The sequence below is a fragment of the Rhinatrema bivittatum genome, chromosome 8 (assembly GCF_901001135.1).
Source record: "Rhinatrema bivittatum chromosome 8, aRhiBiv1.1, whole genome shotgun sequence".
NCBI lineage: Eukaryota > Metazoa > Chordata > Amphibia > Gymnophiona > Rhinatrematidae > Rhinatrema > Rhinatrema bivittatum.
The window spans coordinates 123806256-123830615 of record NC_042622.1 but is presented as its reverse complement, the minus strand read 5'-3'; positions in this window follow the sequence as shown (position 1 = coordinate 123830615).

Here is a 24360-nt window from a genome sequence, read left to right as displayed (position 1 = left end):
GCATGATGGTATTATGCAATATGATGCAATATTACATCATTCTAGGCTTATTTACAGTCCTACTGGATAAATTTACATGACTAAACATAGAAAGTGAACTATATTAAATATCTTCAAAACGAGAGTCAATAAAAACTTTTCATGGTCATATTCGTGTTCAGCACATCAAGATAATACAGAGTAGGACCTTTTTAGGTCAGTAACACTTTCATTGTTGCCCAGTGATTTATTTATTTGAAAATTTCTTCTAGACTGTTTTAACAATCAAAGAAGTTCACAGTAAAACATTCACAATGCCATTAAAACAATAGACAAGTAAACTAAAAGTAAAAATAATTATCAATCCCTCTACAAGGGTTTGACATCGAATGCTGTGACTGCTCATCCAGGATGTATGTCTTTACAAGGGTATGACTTTGAATGCTGTGCCTGCCCGACCACGCCTTATGTCCGTAAAAGGGCATGAACTCTAATGCAGTGGCTGCCCGTCCAGGCCTTATGTCCCTAAAAGGGCTTGACCTCTAATGCTGTGTCTGTCCGTACAGGCCTTACGTCTCTATGAGGGCTTGACCCTCTTAGGCTGTAAAGTCTGGCCGGACAGGCAGGCACAGCATTCGAGGAAAGAGGTCAAGCCCTTTTAGGGACATAAGGCCTGGACAGGCAGGCACAGCATTCAAGGTTAAGCCCTTGTAGGGGGCATAAAGCCAGGACAGACAGGCAGGTACAGCATTCGAGGTTAGAGGTCAAGTCCTCATAGGGACATAATGCCTGGATGGACAGGCACAGCATTAGAGGTCAAGCCCTCGTAGAGACGTAAGGCCTAGACGGACAGGCAGGCACAGCATTCAAGGATAGAAGTCAAGCCCTCATAGGGGGTAAAACCTGAACAGGCAGGCACAGCATTTGAGGTCAAGCCCTCATAGGGGCATAAAGCCTGGACAGACAGGCACGGCATTAAAGGTCAAAAACTTTTAGGGACATAAGGCCTGGACGGACAAGCACAGCATTCGAGTTCAAACCCTTGTAGAGACGTACAGCCTGGATGGACAGGTACAGCATTTGAGGATAGAGGTCAAGCCCTCGTAAGGACATAAGGCCTGGACGGACAGACACAGCATTAGAGGTCAAGCCCTCATAGAGACGAAAGGCCTGAATGGACAGGCAGGCACAGCATTCGAACATAGAAGTCAAGCCCTCGTAGGGGCGTAAAACCTGGACGGACAGGCAGGCACAGCATTTGAGGATAGAGATCAAGCCCTTTTAGGGACATAAGGCTTGAACAGGCAGGCATAGCATTCAAGGTCAAGCCCTCGTAAGGGGCGTAAATCCTGGACAGACAGGCAGGCACAGCATTCGAAGATAGAGGTCAAGCCTTCGTAGGGACATAAGGCCTGGATGACAGGTACAGCATTAGAGGTCAAGACCTTTTAGGGACATAAGGCTTGGACAGACAGGCACAGCATTAAAGGTCAAACCCTTTTAGGGATATAAGTCCTGGATGGGCAGGCACAGCATTAGAGGTCAAGCCCTTTTAGGGACATAAGGCCTGGATGGGCAGGCACAGCATTCGAGGTCAAATCCTTGTAGAGACATACAGCCTGGATGAGCAGGCACAGCATTTGCGGTCAAACCCTTGTAGAGACGAACAGCCTGCATGGACAGGCACAGCATTCGAGGTCAAACAATTTTAGGGACATAAGGCCTAGACGGACAAGCAAAGCATTTGAGGTCAAACCCTCGTAGAGACGTATCCTCAAATGCTGTGTCTGCCTGTCCATCCAGGGCTTACATCTCTATGAGGGCTTGACCCTCTTAGGGTGTAAAGCCTGTCTGTCCAGGCCTTATGTCACTAGAAGAGCTTGACTTCTAATACTGTGCCTGTCCATCCAGGCTTTACGCCCCTCAAGGGCTTGACTCCTATCTTCAAATGCTGTGCTTGCCTGTCCATCCAGGCCTTTCGTCTTTATGAGGGCTTGACCACTAATGCTGTGCCTGTCTGTCCAGGACTTATGACCCTACAAGGGCTTGACCTCTATCCTTGAATGCTGTGCCTGTGTGTCCAGGCTGTACGTCTCTACAAGGGTTTGACCTTGAATGCTCTGCTTGTCTGTCCAGGCCTTATGTCCCTAAAAGTGTTTGACCTCTAATGCCATGCCTGTCTGTCCAAGCTTTATGCCCCTATGAGGGCTTGACCTCTAATGCTGTGCCTGCCTGTCCAGGCGTTCTGTCCCTAACAGGGCTTGACCTCTAATGCTATGACTGTCCATACAGGCCTTATGTCCCTAAAAGCGCTTGACCTCTAATGCTGTGCCTGTTCATCCAGGCCTTATGTCCCTACGAGGGCTTGACCTCTATCCTCTAATGCTATGCCTGCCTGTCTGTCCAGGCTTTACACCGCTATGAGGGCTTGACATTGAATGCTGTGCCTGCCTGTCCAGGCCTTCTGTCCCTAAAAGGGCTTGACCTCTGATGCTGAACCTGTCCATCCAGGCCTTATGTCCATAAAAGGGCTTGACCTCTAATGCTTTGCCTGTTTGTCCAGGCCTTATCTCCCTACGAGGACTTGACCTCTATCCTTCAATGCTGTGCCTGCCTGTCCAGGATTTTCGCCCCTATGAGGGCTTGACCTTGAATGTTGTGCCTGCCCGTCCAGGCCTTATGTCCCTAAAAGGCTTGACCTCAAATGCTTTGCCTGTCTGTCCAGGCCTTATCTCCCTACAAGGACTTGACCTCTATCCTTCAATGCTGTGCCTGTCCGTCCAGGATTTACACCCCTATGAGGGCTTGACCTCAAATGCTGTGCCTGCCTGTCCAGGTTTACGTCTCTATGAGGGTTTCACCTCAAATGCTGTGCCTGTCTGTCCAGACCTTATGTCCCTAAAAGTGTTTAACCTCGAATGCTGTGCCTGTCCATCCAGGCTGTATTTTTCTACAAGGGTTTGACCTCGAATGATGTGTCTGCTCATCCAGGATTTACGTCATTACAAGGGTTTGACTTCGAATGCTGTGCCTGTCTGACCACCCTTATGTCCCTAAAAGGGCTTGACCTCTAATGCTGTGGCTGCCCGTCCAGGACTTATGTCCCTAAAAGGGCTTGACCTCTAATGCTGTGCCTGTCCGTACTGGTCTTATGTCCCTAGAAGGGCTTGACCTCTATCCTCGAATGCTGTGCCTGCCTGTGCATCCAGGCTTTATGTCCCTTCAAAGGCTTGACCTCAAATGCTGTGCCTGCCCATCCAGGCCTTATGTCCCTAAAAGGGATTGACCTCTTGACTGGCAGGCACAGAATTTGAATCCTCAAATTCTGTGCCTGCCTGTCTGTCCAGGCTTTACACCCTAAGAGGGCTTGACCTTGAATGCTGTGCCTGCCTGTCCAGGTCTTAAGTCCCTAAAAGGGCTTGACCTCTATCCTCGAATGCTGTGCCTGCCTGTCCAGGCTTTACGTCTCTATGAGGGTTTGACCTCAAATCCTTTGCTTGCCCGTCCAGGCCTTATGTCCCTAAAAGTGTTTGACCTCTAATGCTATGCCTGTCCATCCAGGCCTTATGTCCCTACAAGGGCTTGACCTCTATCCTCGAATGCTGTGCCTGTCCATCCGGGCTGTACGTCTCTACAAGGGTTTGAACTTGAATGCTATGCCTGCCCATCCAGGCCTTATGTCCCTAAAAGGGCTTGACCTCTTGACAGGCAGGCACAGAATTCGTATCCTCAAATTCTGTGCCTGCCTGTCTGTCCAGGCTTTACACCCTAAGAGGGCTTGACCTTGAATGCTGTGCCTGCCTGTCCAGGTCTTAAGTCCCTAAAAGGGCTTGACCTCTATCCTCGAATGCTGTGCCTGCCTGTCCAGGCTTTACGTCTCTACGAGGGTTTGACCTCGAATCCTTTGCTTGCCCGTCCAGGCCTTATGTCCCTAAAAGTGTTTGACCTCGAATACTATGCCTGTCCGTCCAGGCCTTATGTCCCTTCGAGGGCTTGACCTCTATCCTCGAATGCTGTGCCTGTCCATCCAGGCTGTACGTCTCTACAAGGGTTTGAATTCGAATGCTGTGCTTGTCCGTCCAGGCCTTATGTCCCTAAAAGTGTTTGACCTCTAATGCCGTGACTGTCTGTCCAGGCTTTACGCCCCTATGAGGGCTTGACCTCAAATGCTGTGCCTGCCTGTTCAGGTTTTACCCCCTATGAGGGCTTGACTTCTATCCTCGAATGCTGTGCCTGCCTGTCCATCCAGGCCTTGCATCTTTAGAAGGGCTTGACCTCTAATGCTGTGCCTGTCTGTCCAGGCATTATGTCCCTACGAGGGCTTGACCTCTAACCTCTAATGTTGAGCCTGCCTGTCTATCCAGGCTTTATGCCCCCTACGAGGGCTTAACCTTGAATGCTGTGCCTGCCTATCCAGGCCTTATGTCCCTAAAAGGGCTTGACCTCTAATCTTGAATGCTGTGCCTGCCTGTCCATCCAGGCCTTACGTCTCTAAAAGTGTTTGACCTCGATTGCTGTGACTGACCAAGCAGGCTGTTCGTCTCTACAAGGGTTTGACCTCGAATGCTGTGCCTGCCCATCCAGGCCTTATGTCCCTAAAAGGGCTTTACCTCTAATACTGTGCCTGCCTGTCCAGGACTTATGTCCCTAAAAGGTCTTGACCTCTACTGCTGTACCTGCCCATCCAGGCTTTACTCCCCTTATGAGGGCTTGACCTCAAATGCTGTGCCTGCCTGTTCAAGCCTTATGTCCCTAAAAGGGCTTGATCTCTATCCTCGAATGCTGTGCCTGCCTGTCCGTCCAGGCTTTATGCCCCTATGAGGGCTTGACTTCTGGGTTTGAATGCTGTGCCTGCCTTTCCATCCAGGCTTTACGCTCCCTACGAGGGCTTAACCTTGAATGCTGTGCCTGCCTGTCCAGGCCTTATGTCCCTAAAAGGGCTTTACCTCTAATACTGTGCCTGCCTGACCAGGACTTATGTCCCTAAAAGGTCTTGACCTCTACTGCTGTACCTGCCCATCCAGGCTTTACTCCCCTTATGAGGGCTTGACCTCAAATGCTGTGCCTGCCTGTTCAAGCCTTATGTCCCTAAAAGGGCTTGATCTCTATCCTCGAATGCTGTGCCTGCCTGTCCGTCCAGGCTTTATGCCCCTATGAGGGCTTGACTTCTGGGTTTGAATGCTGTGCCTGCCTTTCCATCCAGGATTTACGCTCCCTATGAGGGCTTAACCTTGAATGCTGTGCCTGCCTGTCCAGGCCTTATGTCCCTAAAAGGGCTTGACCTCTATCCTTGAAAGCTATGCCTGCCTGTCTGTCCAGGTCTTATGTCTCTATGAGATCTTGACCCTCTTAGGGTGTAAAGCCTGGATGTGCAGGCAGGCACAGCATTCAAGGATTGAGGTCAAGCCCTTGTAGGGACATAAGACCTGTACGGACAGGCACAGCATTAGAGGTCAAGCCCTTTTAGGGACATAAGGCCTGTCCGTCCAGGCCTTATGTCCCTACAAAAGCTTGACCTCCAATGCTGTGCCTGTCCGACCAGGCCTTACGTCTCTACGAGGGCTTGACCTCTAATGCTGTGCCTATCCATCCAGGCCTTATGTCCCTACAAGGGCTTGACCTCTATCATCGAATGCTGTGCCTGTCCATCCAGGCTGTTTATCTCTACAAGGGTTTGACCTCAAATGTTATGCCTGTCCATCCAGGCTTTACGCCCCTATAAGGGTTTGACTTCTAATGCTGTGCCTGACCGTCTAGGACCCTTTCCTTCTCACAGGAAAGGAACTCTCCCTGGGTATAGCCAGCCTATCTCTTAACAACCACTGACCCATATTGAACTGCTGTTCACATGGAAACCTCCTCCACCTCTGTCATGAATATTCTCGTTTGTATGTCCACCAGATTTTAAAAGACCAGCGAGAACTCACTAGACGCCAATGGAAACACTTCATTCTAGGGGCAAACCCATTCTAGGGAGTCCTTTCCTGCTCAAAGGAAAGGGAACTCTCCCTGGGGCCAGCCTGTCTTTCCCCTATCAAAACCACAGGGACCAGACTATCTTCGCTCCTCCAGCTTTTCTTTCCCCTATCAGCTTTCTGCCACTCTGCCTTGCTCCATACACCAGATGACTCATTCAACTCCTTGTGGTGTTCTTGCCACTATCATGGTTCCTCAGTGTGTTGGTGCTAGTCTTTCTGCTTGCTATGTTCCCCCTTCATTGTGCTGTAGGATGTTGATGCCACTTGTCTTGCCGCTTTGCCTGTCATGCTGCCTTCGAGGGTTCATGCATCTGTTATCAGTGCTCTCTTTTGAAGCTGTGGTGTGTTTTTGACACTCTCGCTGCTGCTTTGTTCCTCTATTAAAACACACAGTTGTGTGTAAAAATCTGAACTTGAATCCTCCAATTTCATTATCCGCCACTATGAGCAGTAAATGAGCCTTTGAATCCCTTCTATAAATACTCAGAATTTGCTGATTTCCAGGGCAAATTAGCTAAATACTCTTTTCATTGACAGCCACACATTTGTAAACCTGTCCAGTTTTTATTGAACTGTTTATTATGCTGCACATCTTCATGACAAAAAGCAGTAGAAAGGACACATTTCCTCTCTTCTTTCTCCAAAGCCTCTGCAAATATCCAGTGTAAGATGAGAACAGGGCCTTCCTTTCTGTGCAGCTGCTGGTACAAGCACACTTGCCATAATTCTAAAAGGCCCAAAAGGCTGAATGCACTGCTTTTTATTCTCTTGTCTAAAAACTTGTATCATATTATAGTATGACATAATAATATGTATAATAAAAGCAGAGGCAGTTCGTTTTAGCAAGTAATATCCAGTTTAACAATTGCTGTTGGGACTCAATCATTTGCAAATTCATTTGATGCTTGATTGACCTCACAGTCCTTTTCAGGTTGGACATTGAGCATCACACACAATAGGTTATCAGTTTTCAAGGAAGGTTTAGAAATGGAACATCCTATATAGGATAGGTTGGGCTAGATATTTGAATCAGATTCTGGGGGTTGGGAAGTGGGTGCAGGGCAGATAGTCACCAGAGTAAATTATGAACACAGATACTTTCAGGGAATAGGTCATAATAATTACACATTCTTAGTAGGGTTAGGGAGCATGGGAAATATATATAGTCAAAGTCAACCCTGGGCATAGGGGTTACTTGGTGGACTGTATCTTGGAGATGAAGGGCAGGGCAGGTGGAGCAGAAAGATATGGTTGTCCAACGTGCCAGCCTATGATCTGTGCCTTCTGCTAATGTTACAGGTGTCACTACATTGGAAGAGATGTGGCTAGACATTCAACTTATACAAACACGGTTAAACAAAACCTTCTTGTGCTATTGTGACAGGATGCTGTTCATGCCATATGCTGGACTGCTGCCAGATAGCCCCCAAAACAATCAAGCAGTCAGGATCTCTTACTTCACAGATAACAACCCAGTTTCAATCTTCAGACAGTAGCATTCTTTCTATACACCTATTTTTTTTTTGTGAAGAGCAGTCAGTATCTCCTCATCCCAGTTCTTTCCCAGAAAGCAAAGTAAAAAGCAGGGAAGCTGTCTGAAAGGAAAGGCAGCCCTTGAAAGCAGTCCTACGAAAAGATGGTTGAAGGTGGGGACTACTTTTTCCATGAGAACTAGAGGGTGAACACCTGGCCGGGGGTATGTATTCAGGGGACAGGGAAAGACAACTCCCACGTGCCTTTATTGAATCCAGCTGTTACCTAGAGGTGAAGGAGAACTGGCTGTGGGCAGAGACAAAAGCAGAAACAGCAAAAGAAGAAGACGCAGGTACTGACTTGCAGAAGGAGGGGCCCATGGAAATAGAGCTACCAGCTGTTCCTCCTCAATTGGAGGTGAAGGATATGGAGTGTATTGAGAGCTTGAAAGCTCTGGACTGTTAAAAAAAAAAAAAAAAAAAAAGGAAACTGTTTTTGTTCACATAAGCTCTGGCAAAGGTGACTGTGTAATCACCAAGTGAGAGGTTGGCAGCCATTATGTTTGTTGAGGCTATCAAGGGATGTGATGTTTTAGTAGAATACTCGGTTTAAATGTTGCTAAAAATGAACATTGTTGGTATAATATCGATACTGTATGGTGAACCTTTTTGAATAAAATGCTGTTATCTGCAGAGTGGACCTTCATGAGCTTGTTCTGAGAGAAGAAAAGTCATTTGCTTTCTTTGTGTTGTATAACAATAGTAAAAGAACTAGGAAAGGAATTTTCTCTGTTAACCAGTTTGCCAAGAGAATGCTCTGAGCCTGGGAAACTTTACAAAGCAAATCCTACATTAACTTGGTGGCTCTTAAGGATGAATTGTAAAGGGCGACTCACTGCATGATTTCCTGCTTTTGATCCTGTGATGTTAATTTACCTGAGGAAGCACAATCTGAATTTGACAATTTATATAAATATTTTTCCAACTGCCTGGTTGGTGGGAAAATTGAAAGTGATGCAACTGCCTCACACTGGGAAGGAAGTGAGAACCTCTGAGAGGTCTGATCCAGAGTAATAAGACTGGAGAAAGGGGAAAGTGAGTACAGAGACTGAAAGAGGGGGTTGGGTCTGAGAAGAGAAATCCACTTCCCATAGACTCTTGCTTGTCATGTATGTTTGTTGCGACTTGATTGTAAGCTTCATTGTGCAGAGACTGTGTTTATATGAATCTTCACAGTGTTGCAAATGTCTAGTAGCACATTAGAAATGATAAATAGTAGAGGTAGGAGAAGTAATAAAGGAGGTCAATCTCAGAACAGAGAAACTCATTACAGAAGAGAAAAGCATTGGGAAATGTCAAAGATAGTATGATAGAGGATGATGACAGAAAAAGACTAATTAACCCATCCAATTTGTCCAGTAAACCATTAGGAATGTACAGCACCAAAATATTTGGTTCAGTTTGTTTGCTTTTTTATTTTGTTTATTTTTATTTGGTCCATTTGATGTTTTTTTCAGTTTGGTTTGTTTGCCAAACTGATTAAAAAAAAAACATATTGAATAAGGAAAACCCCCTGAAACAAAATAAAAAATACTGAACCAATTAAAAAAACTCTGAGGCCTTAAGTGGCACTCAGTGGGTCTTCTTAGATGGAAAAATTACCCAGGCCCAGCACTAAAGCCCAGGCACAGGTCATGCTGGGTGCTGAGCTCTAGGCCTAGGACCAAACCGGGTCTTCCAGTTGCTGCTGCCCAGGTTCTGGTGCTTTAAATATGATACGTGGCAAAAAAGATCTCCACCTAAATAAACCAACAGATTAATCAATATTCAGGATGACAATCAATTATAATAGGCACTTACGGCTTGAAAACCATCAATTGCCTTTTCTATAATCATCTGTCCCTGCTTATGTAAACACAATCTTGAATTGTCTCATTTTGTTGAACTGTTTCATTTTTTTTGAAAAAAAATGTTTATGCAAGTAAAATAGAAAAGGTAATTGAAGTTTTTCAAGCCATAAGTACCTATTATGATGGTCATCCTGAATACTGATTAAACTGTTAGTTTATTTAGTTAGAGGTCTTTTTGCTACTGATTGATATTATCTCTACTTATTTGACACGAGTTACATTTTGCTTGAAAAATTATGCCATCTGCCTGGAGGATGCAACTGGTGGGACTGGTATCACTTTGATATACGGCTGGACCCAGGGCCTAGGCCCTGGTGTCAGACTAAAGAAAAAACCTAGGCCTTGGTGTTGGGTCCCATCCCAAGCCTAGACCTAGACGATGGACCCCAGCCACTGCCTGGGTCTTGGTGCCAGGCAGAGACATGGACCTAGGCTTCAGAGCCAGTCCCAGCCCAAGCCTGGGTCTAGGCATTTTTGTTGGGCTTGGCACCAGGCATCAGCCCAGCGTTAGGCTCTAGTGCCTGCCCCGGGCTAGTGCTAGGACACAACACTGGGCCTGAGTAGATTTTTGGTCAGGAAGGCCCAGCCGGGACTGCTGGTGGCCAGTTTTTTAAAAAATGCCACAAATATGAAAATATCTAAACATTTTCAGGTATTTTCACACAAAGCTATTTTCCATTTGTTCCATTTGGAATCAAACAAAAATGGCCTCATTTGTTGTATTTTTGGCATTCATTACAAATGAATGCACATCCCTATTTTTCACACTCCTGAGATTATAATCTCACCTGCTAGCCATAAAATCTTAAGCATATGTAGGATTTCACTCCTTTTTCAAGTCAGCTTTTCTTTTCTTCCATATTCTGACTGTCATAGGTAGGTGACCATACACGATTCCATACTTAATCAACTTCTCGCTTTGGAATAATTTGAATCAAAATTATTGAGGCTGCTGTCCTAACATCAAGGCTTCTAGGCACCTATTAGGGGTATGCATTCATTTGCAACGAAATGAGAAATATCGTCTTTATTTACTATTTTGTTGCATTTCGGGGAATGAACAAAATGAAAGGAAAACCCACAAAATTTTGTGTGGTTTTCCTATCGTTTTTTTTTTTGGGGGGGGGAGAAAGGCACATTTATAAAAAAAAACCCCCAAAACCCACTTCAACCCTTAAAGTTTAATTGACTACAACCCCCCTACCCTCCTGACCCCTTCAAGACTTGCCGAAAGTCCCTGGTGGTCCAGCAGGGGTCCCGGGAGTGATCGCCCGCTCTCGGGCCATCAGCTGCCAGTAATCAAAATGGTGCCGGTGGCCCTTTACCCTTATCATGTGACATGGGCTATCGGTGCCATTGGCCGGCCTCTGTCACATGGTAGGAGCAATGGACGGCCGGCGGTGCGGGCCATCCATTGCTCCTACCATGTGCAGGGGCCCACCAATGCCACTGATAGCCCCTGTCACATGGTAAGGGCAATGTGCCACCGGCGCCATTTTGATTACTGGCAGCTGATGGCCCGAGAGCGGGAGATCACTCTTGGGACCCCCGCTGGACCACCAGGGACTTTTGACAAGTCTTGGGGGGTTGTAATTAATTAAATTTGAAGGATTGGGGGTGGGGTTTTTTTTGTTTCCCTGAAACTGGATGAAAAACGTTTTCCGATCCGGGGAGTGGACCGAAATGGCCTGCCCCGGACCCAAAAATGAAGCCCCAACAAAAAAAAAATTATACACATCCCTAGTACCCATGGCCTTGCTGGATATAGCCAGCCACCACCAACCTGCTGACATTGACTCTGTTGGTTTCTGGGGAGTTGTAGCCTGCTATAACCAAGATACCCATAGCCTGAAATATTGTTCTCTTTATCTGCCCTTTGTTTTCTCATTATCACTTCTCCCCTTGCCTCTGCTGTTGAGGGAGTGCAATACTGCAACCTTCCAACCCTTTTCCTACCATTGTCCTCTATACCTATCCCAGGCGTGCTTGAATTATATCACTGTGGTACTGCCAGACTTTAGAACCTGCTGTTTGGAGCCTTCACTTGTTGTGTCTTTTTGATACAATCAGAATTTTAAGAAAAATAGCAATTATTTTTTGCTGTAATAAAAAGTAGCTCTCCCAACCAGCCTTCCTCCTCCTCCAGTCTGTCCATTTCTGGTACAAGATTACAAAGTGATTGGCAAATCTGTCAGCTCTGACCTTATAGAATATCAACATCACTTTTTTTTTTTTTTTGGTTGAAGACTGTAAAGATCAGATCAGAGCGTCACGTAGTACCTAATTAAACAAGTGTAAGAATAGGGAGAAAGGTCAGCCTTGTCAGAATTGCTTGCTTTGTCTTGACCAAGATTGTATTTAGAGACTGAGGGACTGCAGCACAGAAAATAACTCCCAGAAGAAGCTGAGACCAGAAAAGCAGAGGCTGCGTCCTGATCTCAGACAAGATGAGCTGATAAAACCAAAAAACCAAGCCCTATAAATTAAAAGGGAAGGAAGAGTATCTGAGGAAGAGGTAAGCAGTTGGGGTTAGAGTGACAGAAAGCCGTGATCCAGAGAAATCAGACTTGTAGTAATCTTGGGGAAAGCACAAAACACCAATGTTCACATAAGTGAAGAAAAGATGGTGAGAAGCACAGAATTCACTGTGTTAAAATTCAGCATTAATTTTGAAATCTACCATACAATGTAATGTTTGCCCACCTGATACCATTTCAATAAAGAAAAATCCCTGCACATGGAAAGAAACTTTAGGCCATATTATCTATTATAAAACTAGCTTCAGGTCATTTAATGAATCCCCAAGGGGACACTATTCTGCCCTAATGAACTTTTTGTGTAACATTCTTCTTAAGTGCAAATCTGGAAAAAGAGTGATCAGCCTTTCTTCAGAAGCTGCTCACATTCATTCAGTATTAAAAGCTTCACATTGTACATTTGGCTAAAAAAAAATGAAATTTAATGAGGATAAGTGCAAAGTGATGCATATAGGAAAGAATAATCTTAACTATGGTTATACGATGCTGGGCTCCGAATTAGGCGTCACTACCCAGGAAAAAGGTCTGGGGATTACAGTGGACAATACCTTGAAATTCTCGGCTCAGTGGGCAGTGACAGTCAAAAAAGCAGATAGAATGTAAATTATTATAAGGAAAGGAATGGAAAATAGCAAGCCATGATGCGACCTGGATTGGTCATTGTCCAGAGACAGGATGTTCGACTTGATGGACCTTTGGTCTTATCCAGTATGGTATTTCATATTTTTTTAAATGCACATATTGAACTATTGTATTTTCAGAAGTCTATCTTTCATTTACTGTCCTTTTTGGAGATTTAAAAGTGTTCTTTTGTATATACATTAATTTTATCATGAAAAAATGAACCCTTTTTGCACTTCATTAGGGAGATTATGGTGAATCTACCCAACTTTTATTTTATTGTTTGTTTGTTAACCTACTTATGGTAGCCTCTAAATTTGATCTGTGCTTGTTTCCTTAGAAGACCATGTGATTTTAAAATATTTCAGTCACATGTTTCTGAGAGATTAGAAGCAGCTTATTTTGGGGACTGAGACTAGTAGTGCTTATATTGAGGAGAGAAGTCAGGAGTGATAAGGCCCATGTTAAAAGCAAAAAAGCTGAGCACCTAACTTTAGGCACTTAACTTAAAGGTGAATTTTAAAAGCTTGACGCGCCAATACCAGGAGATATGCAAATATATTGGGCTGGCCCACATTGAACAGGATTTAAAAGCACCCACATATGCGCATATCTCCCACTGCACACACAAAATTTTTTTCAAAACAAGAGACAGAGCATGGGCTTGGTCTGGGAGGTACATGAGTGTTCCTGAATGAAACCAGCACGTAAATACTAATGCACCCAAACATGCACCAGGATCCCCTGCTGCGTAGCTTTACTTCTGCTATGGATGGCATGTAAGTCATAAAACAAAACATACTAGGTATGTCAGTGGAGTTTTAAGGGTTGGGACTAACAGGAGAAAAGGGAGGCTATTAAACCAGGGGGTGTTTGGAAGTCCTATCGCTTACTTGGGTGAACTGGGAAGGGACTGGTGAAATTGGCAATGGCATGGACTTCTGCCCCTTTTAAAATCTCCCCACTTATGAGGAGAAGCAGGATTTGTGTGCCCATAAATGGGTCCACTTAAAATTGGATGCTCATGTGCACATGCTCAGCCTGTTTTATAACATGCACGCATATATGCTATAAAATGGCCTCAGCCCTGGGCACGAGCTGGCAAACGTGTGCACATGTGCGCCCTTGTGCCTGTTTAAAAGTTACTGTTCCTGGGTCCTACTTTTTCAGCTGAAATTTCACCTAAATTTAGGCCTCTAAAATGTATCCCTAAATTTAGGCCTGCTATTCATTTGCTTTGATTTAGGGTCCTAAGGAGCCTATTTACTAAGCTGCTGTAAAACAATATGTGCCATTTGACCACAAGATAATTATTGCATGATTTACTAAACTACAATACCTGAGTATCACAGTTTAGTAAACTGTATGTATTGTGAACCCTTGTGGCTGTGATGAGGTTGACACAGTCTATGGGGTGAACCCTGTAGGCGTACACTTACAGCTGGTGAAGGTTAGCTGGCAAGAGACTGGTCTAAGGCTTCACCTATACCAGCTTCTTTCCCCGCAGGTTGAGCTCTTGGTTTATGGGGTCCGGCAGGACTTAGGTGATGCTCTCTTGTGGGCTGATGCATTCAGAAGTCCAAGGCCAGACATGCGGTCAGAGGCAGGTGGCAATCAAAGTAGTCCAGGAAAATGGTCAGATCCGGTGGTCAGTCTGAATGTAAGACAAGGAAGAGACAGAGAGGACTGACACAGAAGGACAGGCAGGTGGGTGAGAAGACTGGATAAGACAAGGCAAGGCTGGAGAGATGTGGCAAGGCTAGATAAGGCAGGGCAGGCTGGAGAAATGAGGCAAGGTGGGCTGGAGAAATGAGGCAAGGCTTTAAAGATGAAGGATACTGGCAACATACTACTAAAGATAGGAGAACCTGTTGCTAATGCATCTGAGGCTCCTCTGAAGGAGCCTTATGTAAGAGAGTGCCGATTACGATTATGTCATCAGAAGGCATGGGGTAGGTTTTCCACCAAGGGCCTTTTAAGGCAGGGCAGTTTGGGTGCGCATGTGGCTATGGGATGTCCAGGAGAATGGCAGCTGGCAGCATCCTGTTCTGCATAGAGCAGCATTGGCTCATGAAGTAACATCGGGGATGAATAAGGCAGCTCGCAGGGCCATCCTGCAAGCCACCCAATGTAACATAAACATTGCAGTAATATCTGGTGCATTGCTATGGCCAGGAGCACTGCACACTGCTAGATATGGAAACGAGTGATGATTACCCTCCAACTCTGGGCTACTATTTTTTAAAGGTGCCACAGCCCAATGAAAAGGATTGCCTCCTCCAAGGGGACACAAGTCCCTATTGGGATAGTAGTTTTAAAAGCTGACAACTCCCCACCCCTTCACCTAGCCCTCAGAAATCTAAAAATGTCCCGTCCCCCACCAATCTTCAGAAAAATGTACCTGAAAGTTTCTGGTGGTCCAGTGAGGGCAGAACACCTGACACTCATTTGTTTCTCCATGCAGTGGGCAAGTAGTGTCAGGGTCAACCAGTGCCATTTTGAAAAATGACACCAGTGGGGCAGGAGCAAGTGGAGACTGATCCTGCAACCTCTGGACCACCACAGACTATTTCTCTGCAAGTTGGGAGGGTGAGAGGTGGGTTCCCCATGGGAAGGACACATTAACCAGGGGACTGGGCATTTTTTAGACTTCAGAGGGATGGGTGGGAATGCAGGGATGAGGGGTGGTTTTAGAACACTACTACATCAGGGGCTTTCACTTCCTGGGGAGGGGGTGGGGGAGAAATAAAATGTATCAATCTTCAGGCCCTTTAAAATCATGCCTAGCAGCATCAGAGCATGTGATAGTGTTCTGATGCTCCAGATAGAAAATTAGCTACATCTTCTGAAATGTAAATAACTTTCTGGGAATAGCATGGCTTTCATTAATAAGCACAAGCCTCATTATTCCATTTGTCCAATAATGAGCTGCTTTGCATGCATTTGTTTGCAATATTGCTCATTAGTTTTGGCCACACCTTGAGCTTAATTATTTTAGTGCTAATGCTGCATTAGGACAAAAATACATCTTTCACCAATTAACTCACATTAATCAGTCACTAACTTGCATTATTACTCTAGTGCATATTAGTAAATGTCCCCTTACGTTAGGTGCCTAGTGCTGAAAATCAGTGCCAAGCACCTAACTTTTTTCCTAGCCCTAACTCTGTCCACAAAGCCTCTCACTTTTTAGGCTCCTACATTTAGGAGCCTAGTGAAAGTAGGAGCTTAAATTTAGGACCTCAGTTTTAGTACATTTTCATAAGCGCCCATTTAGAAGATTGAACTTTTTGCAAATTGACCTCAATGCTTTTAGCAAGGGTCAGATGTCAGGTCAGACCTTTTATATCAGGATCAGTTTAGTAACAAATGTTAAAAACAATAAGCTTATGGTCATACCATCCTGATTATGCCCAATCTTGTCTGCTTTCAGAAGCTAAGCAGGCTTGGGCCTGGTTAGCACTTGGATGGGAGAACCAGAGCTTCTATAAAGAAAACAGGAGTAAAAATGTTTGCCTTTGTTTTATAGTACCTAATAAGGGCCCATGCAAGCTTAGTACTATATTTAAGTCTCTGAGAGATATAATATATTTTCAGTTACACTTTAATAGGGTTTTATATAAGAAGCATGACACTAGTGTGGACTTTGCCTACTAGGATAGGAAAGTCATGACTCCGGGAGTAAAAGTGAGTGTGTGCATTCTATAAACAAGGCTTGGTCTGGCATGAACTCAAGCTATTGGCTGTATTTTTTCTTCTACTTAATGGTCATTTACTTATTGATTGGATTTGATTTATATTCCACTCTTCTGGCACATCAAAGCAGAATACATTTGGGTACTGTAGGTATTTCCCTATCTCCAGAAGGCTTACAATCTAAAGACCTCATTTACTAAGCATTTTTCTCAAGACACAGAATGGGAGAAAAGCCTTTGCAAATCAAGCTCTAAGATTCTATCTGAGGCAATGGAGGTGAAGTGGCTTTCCCAAGGTCACAAGGAGTGGCATTGCATATCTCTGAAAAAAAAAAATAGAGAAGCACATGCCGAAACCAGGAGATATGTGAGTATGTCTGGCTGGCACATGCCGAGAGAATTTTAAAAGACACCCATGTATGCGCAAATCTCCCGGTATGTGCACAAGTGAGAGAACCCAAAAAAGGGGTGGGGAATTGGCATGGTCTGGGTGGAGCAAAGGCAGGACATGGGCATTCCAGGACTTTAACATGGAATGTGTGCATAAGTATTTGTGTGCACAAGTATGTGCCGGGGTCTCCTGCCGCGTAACTTTACTATTGCTATGGATGGAGTGTAAGCAATAAAATAAAAAAAATCTAGGCTAGTTAGCAGGATTTTTAAGGATCAGGGCTAACAGGGGAAAGGGAAACTATTAAACTAGGGGGGTGGGAAGTCCTATCCCTTAACTGGATGAACTGGGAATGAGCTGGGAAAACTCCAATATGGTGTTAGCACACGTCCCTTATAAAGTTCTCCCACTTACGCGGTAGTGGTGGCATTTGTGCACATATGTGCGCGTCCATATAAAATTGTGTGCACATGTACGTGCATACAGCCTGTTTTACACCATGTGCACATATACATGTGTATGCTATAAAATGGCTGTATCCTTTGGTGCGGGCCAGTATATGTGGGTACATGTGCACCTGCTCAATTGTTTCAAAGTTATCATCTGTGCTAGGAGTTGGCAGAGGTCTCCAACTCACGCCTGTCTCTACTAACAGAGTAAACAAAAATACTAATAAAAACCCTGAGTATATTTGACAGATTTTATTATTGAAAACTGATTTAAAATATATCCTGTTAGGGAGCGGCAATAGATATCTGTTCTTATAACTTCCTCCCAGTGGTGCAATGTTTGTGTTTTCTAAACCATGCTCCAATCGTATCTGAAGGCTGAGAGGAGATGAAATTGGGAGGAACATCTTTCCTGGATAAGACAGATGAGCTTTTCACCCTTGCTCTCACCCCTGCCGCCTCCCTCCTTGCAATATTTTGCATGACACAGACTGTGCTTTTTTTGCCTGACAGATGAGAGCTGAACAGCGCAACGTTGCAAAGATAATTACAATTTGTTGTAATTTCTGCTCAAATTCATCCTTAACACACTTGATTTAGTTTGCAAATCAGTGCATCTGGGGTACATACCATGCCACATTAGAGGTCTTTGATTATAGGCCTTTTTGTTTCTAGAACAGGGGAAATAATTAGCCTTTGGGCTGACCCAGCTAGGAAGTCAGGTGCTATCCACGGTGCTGAAAGAAATTATTAGTGCTGTGCTAATAAAGACTAAGCCAAAATCTGCCACCTTACTTAATTTGTCTCTTTGGGAATTTAGTAAAAAAAAAAAAAAAAAAAAATAGAAAGAGAGAAAAAAGAAAACAAATGAAAAAAAGAGGTAAGTATGAATAAACCTCTGGGTTTCTACAACATAAATAAGTTGCATTGTGAATAGAGTCTACTGAGACCCACTTAAAGGGCTGAGAGAAAGAGAACAATATTTCACTTTAAAGAAGGCTTTCTACATTTTTCAACATTAGAATGATTTAGGCATACAAATACTATATGTTGTTTTTCCTTTCATTAATATTATTTCCATTTTTCTTTCTTTGCATAATGTTTGTTAGTTTAGGTCAGTTATCTTTATTTTCTTTAGAAATGGCAGCTATAAAAATATTCAACATAAAAATCTAAGTATTTATACCATCTAGACTATATCAAGTCAAGACAAAGCATAAAACGTAGTAAAATATGTAAACTAACATAGTTATAATATATACATTTCTAAATATGTTAGCATATAAATAAAATGTGTTCTTTCTATAGTACAGTATATATCCATAAAATTGAAATAAAGCTCTTGTTGATTAGTCTGGAAAGGATGAACTTCTCTTTGATTACATATTTTTTTTCTATTAATGCTATCTAGTTACCAATAATAAAAATTTATAATTATCTTTTTGTCTAAACCTCTTTTTGTCTAAATGGGTTCCCAACATGATTTACATCCAGATCATTTGAGGATCATATATATCAGAGTTTCCCCAACCCTCTCCTGGAGGCACACCTAATAGGTCTATAATGAATATGCATAAGAAAGATTTGCATACATTGGAGACCCAGAGTAAGCACATCTATCTTATGCATACTCATTGCTGCAATCCTAAAAACCCAACTGGATAGGTGTGCCTCCAGGAGAGGATTGGAAAACACTGATGCTGTTTATACAGCCACCTCTGGGAGGGATGTGAGCAACATATCAGTGGTTTGACATTGCAAGGCAACTTCTAAAAAGCATTGTTATAGTAGGAAGAAAGTGGACAGAAAGCAGTTTTTGTATCTTTACCCAAATGTATTTCCCAATCAAAGCAAAGGTAATGTAATATTAAGATATTTTGGCATAACTAGTATTAAAACTGCAATCCCCAGTTCCAAGCCCTCCACCATATCCTATCTTTGTTATAGATCAGATTTGTCATCTTGGTTCATCAAGCAGTTTGGGCCACATTATGCTGCAGAAATAGGGGACATGAGAACATGCTGCTGACATGGGATTAGCATCTGCTCTGGATGAATTTTTGCAGTTCTTTGAGATTCAAATGTTTGACCCCTGACTTTTACAGAATCATCACCATCTGTTTCGTTATTCCATTGCCATTTAAAAGAGAATGAATGTAGAAGAAAGGATTTTGTAATTATTTTTTAAATCTGATGTTGAATACATTCTATAGACAGCTTGTTAAGAGGCCTGTTTACTAAAGGTTTTCTTCCATTTTTGTGTCTATGGAAAATGTGCTTAGTAAAAAGGGCCCTAAATTAGCAATGTACCCTAATCCACAGGCTTTCTGAGGAAGAACCAGAACTAGAAAATCTAAAGATTTAAAGTTTACTCTAGTACTGATCAGTCAAAAGAGAGTCTACTAACTGCCTAATGCAGTGGAATCTGCAGTGTTGAGACTTTCTTACGATTCATTGTACAAAAGGACATTTCTTTCACATTGAAGAAAATCTTGTACATCTTGAAAAAAGTCTTGTGGTCCAATCAGATAATATATAGTAGAAATAAACATCATCAAACAAGTGAAGGGAATGCATTGAGCATTGAGCTAACTTAATAAATTTGTATCACATGCCACTTGTTTGACCACTGTTTCTAAGTGTAACCTTTATATCATGTGAAAAAACACAAAGCCCACAAATAGAAATATAAGAATAGAATTGAGTTTAACTTGAAAATACTAGAAGTATTTATTTCTATGTTTTCTCTTTCAGACTGTCCTTGGATTGACTACTTTTCATGCCTAGATTCTGAACTAGTTACCAGTTATTTATTATTGATGATGCCATTTTTCCTGTAGCTCTGAAGAGGTTTGGGGAATTTTTCATGCATTAATTTAAAGATATGGTGAATTTCTGGGGTTTTTTCTAATAGTATTAAGCAGATTTAAAAGACTCTTACATAAGAATTTCCCTTGAATTATTTTCTGGAAGACTTCAGGGACAATTGATAGGAAACAGATAATGCATGACCTGCCCATTATTCATAATACCTAAATAATAAAGTTTAAAAATCTGGTGGAGTGGTTAAAAATTATGGCACTTTTATGATAATTAGCTGCTTATTACACTGCTGATACCAATGTCCACATTCCATTTGAGATTCAGCATTGCAATAAGCTAGTAATAGGTTGGTGATAGGTCAACCAGATATGCATATAGTAGTTGGTTGTTGAGGCTGGGATTAGTGGACCCTTGGTCCGGCCGAGTAGATGAAGATTAGATGAGAAGAGAACTCCACTGAGATGATACGGCCGGGAGCTGGCAAGGAACCAGGAGACCAATCAGGAGCTTTGCTACTGGAAGCCTGTGATCCCTCCGGGAGAAGCCAGTGAGGATCCAGGCCGCTGGGACTTAGGAGTGGTCTCCCGTAGCAGAAGTCCAACAGAGTGGAGAACAGAGGATTTGAACTGGCAGCAAGCAAAAGAAACAGTCTACGAACCAAAACAGGAACCAGAAAGTCAGTCAGTCTGAGGGCTGGGAAAGCAGGAACTGAAGTGGAGACTGGAACTGGCATGGAAGCAGGATCAGGAGTGGAAGCTGGAACAGAAGAGCAAGCAGGATCTGGAGCGGAGCCTGGAACAGGCGAGCAAACTGAATCAGAAGTACAGGACCAAGGACAGCAACAGTCACTCCTTTGAAAGAACACTGTTGCAAAGCAAGGACTTCAGTCAGACGCGGGATTAAAATATTCTGCTGACGTCAGACGTCATCTCGGCACCTGAACTCGATTTCATTCCCCTGCACTTCCTACTGCCTCCTCTTGTTTTCCCGTCGATAGCAGGCTGAATTAGCCATGCTGTATGGGACCTGTCCGTCAGGCACAGGAGGCGGAGCTTCCAAAGAGAAGTCAGAGCTCTGCTCTGAGGCTGCGCGTGGGTTCCCGCGCTGGAAAAACGACTCTCTTCAGTCTGTTTTTCCGCGCGCAGGAATCGCACGCGGAGCTTCGGATCTCCTCAGCTTCTCACAGTAAGAATGTCAACAATAAATAAAAAAGATAATCCGCGTCCGTCAGGGTTCAAACCCTGCAACTGCGGGAAAGTTATGTCTATAACTGATACACATGATAGATGTTATCGGTGTCTGGGTCCTGATCATGACATGCCAAATTGTGTATCGTGTGGGCGAATGTCCCCAAGGGCCCGGAGGATCCGCTCTGAACGTATGGAATCTTTACGATCCCTACAAGAAACTTCCCAGGCGATATCGGACACTAAATCATCCCCGGGACCATCAATCTCTGCTCCTCCCCAAAAAAGGCAGAGAAATGCTAGCGCCAAGGTGGGTGACAGACCGGCAAGAAATAAGCCGAAACGATCTAATAAAATAAATAAAGGAAACCTATCAGAGAATTCTTCGGCATCAAAGTATTCTCCAAAACAGGGCTCTATGTCTCCTAAAAGGAAGACAGTGAAGCCACAGATCAATCAAAATGAAAAAATCACTCACTCGCTCTCCCAAACCGCTCACAACTTACAGGGACGCGGCGCTGAGAAAACCCCGCCTTCTGCCACAGATCCTTCGACGTCTGCGATACACCCAAGCGAACACGTCACGACGCACGTGACGCGGCGCGGCTCAGATCATATGGAGGGCCGTCCCACGGAACGTACGGAGCGACGCAGATCGCCGCTTTTACGAAAACGCGACGCGGGACGCACGGAGCGACGCGACTCGGGATGTAGTGAACGGCGCGCCTCAGTCAACAGTGAGCGGCGCGACTCCGAGCGCAGGAAGCGGCGCGACTCGGAGCACAGGGAAGGGCACGACTCGGAGCACAGGAAGCGGCGCGACTCGCCCCATGCAAATCAACACGGGCCGCAAATACAGCGTACCCAAAAACCACATACAAAGGGGACCCCGACTACACGTGGAGAGACACTCCACTCGACCTCTTCGGGAAACTACTCCACCGCTACAGGCATACCACGGGTAAGAAATAAAATCAATAAAGGAGCAAAATCACTTTCTTCCCAGCCACCTGAGTCTCAGCAATTGCCCCTTAATACTTTTTCCAAAAGTTTGGAAGGTTTACGTACGGAAAGGCACTTTAGGGACTCTCTCCCTCTGCAATCCTCACCTTCTTCTACCTGTCAAGCTATTTCAAAATGTTCTGACACTATACAAAAACGGAAAACATTACCCTCGTTTCATGAACCTGCACAAAAGAAACGGACTCTCCCTTCAGAAGTCCACACACAATCTTCATACTATGTGCAGACAAAATATCAGACATCTCCCACCACCTCGGTTGCAAAGAAAATAATGCCACCAGAGACCAGAGATGCTTTTCAAACACTATCACAAGCCTTAGCAGGATTTTATGACACGGTAACTAAATCTTACCACATCTCTACTTCCTCTGACGGGAAAGACCTCCCTTCACCTATATCTTGTGATACCTCCTCCTCCAGGAGTCTAAGCCCTAATAGAGAGGTAGACACACCTGATTCACCTTCAATACCTATACCAATACATTTATCACCAACAAAATCAAACAAGGATTTCTCTGACAGTGAACAAGAGGAGCCACCGGACTCCCCTGAAAGTGATCAACCTAATCCTGACACTGATCCTACCCCAGACTCCTCCACTGGATATCAATCAGATCCGAGTGCGGACCATAATGAACCTCACTCTCCACCAGAAGATCTCACATACCCAAAATTTCTTGAGAAAATGGGTAATGCATTAAACATAACAATTCAGAAATTACCAGATCCTAGAGCGGAAACTCTAGATATTCTAAAGATCTTTGATACTCCTCATGAACCAACTGCTTTACCTCCGCACACAGTGCTGGATTCATTATTAGAACAATCCTGGAACACTCCATTTACGGTCCCAGCGGTATCCAGGAAAATAGATATTAAATATAAATTACAAAAATCTAATTATTACTCTTCAACACAGCTCCCTCATACCTCTCTAGTAGTAGAATCAGCGATGGGGAAAGCTCGCAAAACCAGGTTACACTCTGCATCACCACCGTTAAAAGACATGAGAACTTTAGATGATTTTGCCAAAAGGGCTTACCAGGGCTCTATGTTAGGTGCACGAATTCACCAACATCAATTTTATTTAGTACAATATCTCTATGGGTGTGTGCAACGCCTGAAGACTGAAACAGATCTTGCAAATCACTCCCCAGTCCAAGACCTAGAGGAAGGGATCAGACACCTTCTGCGCACAATCTACGAAGGATTTGACACCACCTCCAGAGTCTCGGCGAGTGCTATCGCAGCTCGACGCCTAGCATGGCTAAAAGCAAGCTCTATTAGAGAGGATGTGCATACCAAGCTCGCTAACCTCCCCTGCAAAGGAGATAATCTTTTCGGTGAAAAATTACAAGAAACTGTAGCCCAACTGAAAGAACAATCGGCGGCGGTGCAGTCCCTCACAACACAACCAACCTACCAATCCAGTAGAAGGTACTTTCCACAATACAGAAGACAATCCTTCCAACGAAAGCCTTATCGGCAATACCAATCTTATCGAACACCATCCTATCAACCTTATAACAGGCCAAACAACCAACAAACTCAACCTCGCAGAGGACGTGGACGTTCACAACGTCCACAACAACAACAGCAACAACAACAGACGTCAAACAAGCCTTCACAGTCTTTTTAACACTTCCTCAGCCACCACCGCTCTCGCTGCAGGCGGGGAGAGTAACCTTGCATTATCAACAATGGACAGCCATCACTACAGATCGATGGGTCCTCAACATCATTCAACACGGGTACAAAATACCATTTCAGCATCTACCAACGCTTCCCCACCCCCCTTCCCGAATATACCAAGACACCACGGGGGAGATGAGGAAGGAATTACAAAAGTTATTACAACAACAAGCAGTGCAAATCCTGCCACGGAAAGTCTGGCACACAGGATTTTATTCCCCGTACTTCCTCATCCCAAAAAAATCAGGAGGTTTGCGTCCTATCCTAGATCTTCGACAGCTCAACAAACTGATACCCAAGGAAAAATTCAAAATGATATCCCTAAAATCAATCTTACCCTTAATTCATCGCAATGCATGGATGTGCAGCATCGATCTAAAAGACGCTTATACTCATATTCCAATGCACCCCTCGTCTTGGAAATACCTGTCTTTTCAAGCTCTGAATACCCACTATCAATACCGAGTGCTGCCATTCGGCCTCTCCACAGCACCCAGAGTATTCACCAAATGCATGGCAGTAGTGGTGGCACACCTTCGCCAACAAGGCATCATAATCTTTCCGTACCTGGACGATTGGCTACTGATAGCATCAGACCCCACC